Below are 4,293 nucleotides of genomic sequence, written 5' to 3' on the forward strand. Positions count from 1 at the left end.
GATTTTTTCAGTAGTTTTTGTGACTCCACATGATCATTAACCTAATGAAACATGAAATAAAAGAGAAAATATAATAAAACTGATTAAATAACATTGGGTTGCCTCCCAACAAGCGCTTCTTTAATGTCAATAGCTTGACAGTGAGCTCTCATGGAGCCTCACCGACAATTAGAGCATTGTTGAGACTTCCCAACACCAAACTTAGAGTTTGACTGTGGGGGCTTTGGTTGACTCTGCAGGGAGAGAAGCTTTTCATGCTTCCTCTCCATGGTTACAGAAGGAGATCCTTGAGTTTTAAACACAAGGTAGTCTTCATTCAGTTGAAGGACCAACTCTCCTCTGTCCACATCAATCACAGCTCTTGCTGTGGCTAGGAAGGATCTTCCAAGGATGATGGATTCATCCTCATCCTTCTCAGTGTCTAGGATTATGAAATCAGCAGGGATGTAAAGGCCTTCAACTTTTACTAACACGTCCTCTACTAGTCCATAAGCCTGTTTTCTTGAGTTGTCTGCCATCTCTAATGAGATTCTGGCAGCTTGCACCTCAAAGATCCCAAGTTTCTCCATCACAGAGAGTGACATGAGGTTTATCCCTGACCCAAGGTCACATAGAGCCTTCTCAAAGGTCATGGTGCCTATGGTACAAGGTATTAAGAACTTTCCAGGATCCTATTTCTTCTGAGGCAATGTCAGTTGATCCATATCACTCAGTTCATTGATGAGCAAGAGAGGTTCATCTTCTCAAGTCTCATTACCAAATAATTTGGTATTCATCTTCATGATTGCACCAAGGTACTTGGCAACTTGCTCTTCAGTAACATCTTTATTCTCTTCAGAAGAAGAATATTCATCAGAGCTCATGAATGGCATAAGGAGGTTTAATGGAATCTCTATGGTCTCCAGATGAGTCTCAGATTCCTTTGGTTCCTCAGAGAAAAACTCCTTATTGATCACTGGACGTCCCAGGAGGTCTTCCTCACTGGGATTCACGTCCTCTCCCTCCCTTGTAGGTTCGGCCATTTTGGTTATATCAATGGCCTTGTACTCTCTTTTTGGATTCTCTTCTGTATTGCTTGGGAGAGTACTAAGAGGAGTTTCAGTGACCCTTTTACTCAGCTGGCCCACTTGTGCCTCCAGATTTCTAATGGAGGACTTTGTTTTATTCATGAAACTTAGAGTGGCCTTTGATAGATCAGAGACTATGTTTGCTAAGTTAGATGGATTCTGCTCAGAGTTCTCTGTCTGTTGCTGAGTGGATGATGGAAAAGGCTTGCTATTGCTAAACCTGTTTCTTCCACCATTGTTAAAGCCTTGTTGAGGCATTTGTTGATCCTTCCATGAGAAATTTGGGTGATTTCTCCATGAGGGATTATAGGTGTTTCCATAGGGTTCCCCCATGTAATTCACCTCTACTATTGTAGGGTTCTCAGGATCATAAGCTTCTTCTTCAGAAGATGCCTCTTTAGTACTGTTGGATGATTCCTTCAATCCATTCAGACTCTGAGAGATCATATTGACTTACTGAGTCAATATTTTGTTCTGAGCCAATATGGCATTCAGAGTATCAATTTCAAGAACTCCCTTCCTCTGAGGTGTCCCATTACTCACAGGATTCCTTTCAGAAGTGTACATGAACTGGTTATTTGCAACCATGTCAATGAGTTCTTGAGCTTCTGCAGGCATTTTCTTCAGGTGAATAGATCCACCTGCAGAATGGTCCAGTGACATCTTTGATAGCTCAGACAGACCATCATAGAATATATCTAGGATGGTCCATTCTGAAAGCATGTCAGAAGGACACTTTTTGGTCAGTTCCTTATATCTCTCCCAAGCTTCATAGAGGGATTCACCTTCCTTTTGTCTGAAGGTTTGAACGTCCACTCTAAGCTTGCTAAGCTTTTGAGGAGGAAAGAACTTGGCTAAGAAAGCCGTGACCAGCTTATCCCAAGAGTTCAGGCTATCCTTACGTTGAGAGTCTAACCATACTCTAACTCTGTCTTTTACAGCAAACGGGAAAAGCATAAGCCTGTAGACCTCGGGATCAACCCCATTGGTCTTAACAGTATCACAGATTTGCAAGAATTTAGTTAAGAACTGAAAAGGATCTTCTGATGGAAGTCCATGAAACTTGCAGTTCTGTTGTATCAGAGAAACTAATTGAGGTTTCAGCTCAAAATTGTTTGCTCCAATGGCAGGGATTGAGATGCTTCTTCCATGTAAATTAGAATTTGGTGCAGTAAAGTCACCAAGCATCTTTCTTGCATTGTTATTATTTTCGGCCATGTTCTCTTCTTTTTCAAAAATTTCTGTCAGATTTTCTCCCGAGAGTTGTGCTTTGGCTTCCCTTAGCTTCCTCTTCAGAGTCCTTTCAGGTTCAGGATCAACTTCAACAAGAATGTTCTTATCCTTGTTCCTGCTCATATGAAAAAGAAGAAAACAGAAAAGAAAATATGGAATCCTCTATGTCACAGTATAGAGATTCTTTTATGTGAGTAGAAGAATATATGGATAGAAGATGGAGAATCCAAACACAAGGGTGAGGAGTAGGTTCGAATTCTTAGATGAAGAGGAGTGTTAGTAAATAAATAATTAGAAAGAGGTGAGAGAGAAGAATTTTCGAAAATTAAAATAAAAATATTTTTGTTTTTAATTTGAAATTAAAATAAAATTCAAAAATTAGAAAAGAAATAAAATTAAAATTAAAAATTAAAATAATTAGTTAATAAAAAAGTAATTTTGAAAAAGAGAAGGGATTTTCGAAAATTAAAGGTAGAGAGTTAGTTGGGCAGTTTTGAAAAAGATATGATTCAAACAAAAAGATAAGATTGATTGAAAAAGATTTGAAAATTATTTTTGAAAAAGATAAGAAGTTAGAAAAGATTTTGAAATTGATTTTGAAAAAGATGTGATTGAAACTTAATTTGAAAAAGATTTGAAAGAGAAATTTAAAAAGATTTGATTTTTAAAATTAAAGTTGATTACTTGACTAACAAGAAACTAAAAAGATATGATTCTAGAGTTTAAAGATTGAACCTTTCTTACTAGGCAAGTAACAAACTTAACATTTTTGAATCAATCACATTAATTGTTAGTATTAATTTCGAAAATATGAAATAAAAATAAGAAAAAGATTTTTTTGAAAATCATTTTGGAATTTTCGAAAATTATGAAAGAAAAATGATAAAGATTTGATTTTTGAAAAAGATTTGAAAAAGATAAGATTTTTAAATTGAAAATTTGATTTGACTCATAAGAAATAACTAAATTTTAAAAATTTTTGACTCAATCAAATCAAATTTTCGAAAATTATGAGTGAAATAAGAGAAAGTTTTTTTTTTTATTTTTGAATTTTCAATGAAGAAAGAGAAAAACAACCCAAAGACTGAATGCATGAAAATTTTGGATCAAAACATGTGATGCATGCAAGAACACTATGAATGTCAAGATGAACCCCAAGAACACTTTAGATGTCAAGATGAACATCAAGAACTTATTTTTTGAAAATTTTTTAGAAAAGAAAAACATGCAAGACACCAAACATAGAAATTCTTATTCTTTAGACATTAATGATTCAAGAATGCATATGAAAAATAAGAAAAGACACAAAACAAGAAAATATGAAGATCAAACAAGAAGATTGGCCAAGAACAACTTGAAGATCATGAAGAATGCAATGCATGAAATTTTCGAAAATAATTTTTAGAAAATTAAAAAGATGCAATTGACACCAAACTTAAAACTTGACTCTAGACTCAAACAAGAAACATCAAATTATTCTTTAGTTTTATGATTTTATTAAATTTTTTTTTCGAAAATAAGAAATAAAAAGCTTAAAATTAAAATAAAATTACCTAATCTGAGCAACAAGATGAACCGTTAGTTATCCAAACTCGAACGATCCCCGGCAACGGCACCAAAAACGTGGTGCGCAGAAATCGTGACTGTTCCATTCCTTGGTAACAGCGCTGAAAACTTTATACGCACGTTCATAATCTTAATTCTTTGTCACAACTTCGCACAACTGACCAGCAAGTGCACTGGGTCGTCCAAGTAATAAACCTTACATGAGTAAAGGTCGATCCCACGGAGATTGTCGGCTTGAAGCAAGCTATGGTCACCTTGTAAATCTCAGTCAGGCGGATTCAACTGATTTTATGAATTGATAAGTAAAAGATAAATAAAATATAAAATAGGATAGTGGTACTTATGTAATTCATTGGTGAGAATTTCAGATAAGCGTATAGAGATGCTTTCGTTCCTCTGAACCTCTGCTTTCCTGCTGTCTTCATCC

At 35.3% G+C, this 4,293-nt stretch overlaps 1 non-coding gene across 1 annotated transcript; it reads left to right on the forward strand.

Annotated features, from left to right (window-relative positions):
• The first annotated feature begins 1,784 nt into the window (after window positions 1-1,784).
• Window positions 1,785-1,892, forward strand: LOC148547685 (small nucleolar RNA R71). Its single transcript, XR_015897054.1, has one exon. It is a non-coding gene; the product is annotated as a small nucleolar RNA R71 (small nucleolar RNA).
• The last annotated feature ends 2,401 nt before the right edge of the window (window positions 1,893-4,293 follow it).

Source organism: Arachis ipaensis, chromosome B8 (genome assembly GCF_059453495.1).
Source record: "Arachis ipaensis isolate K30076 ecotype BB chromosome B8, ASM5945349v1, whole genome shotgun sequence".
NCBI lineage: Eukaryota > Viridiplantae > Streptophyta > Magnoliopsida > Fabales > Fabaceae > Arachis > Arachis ipaensis.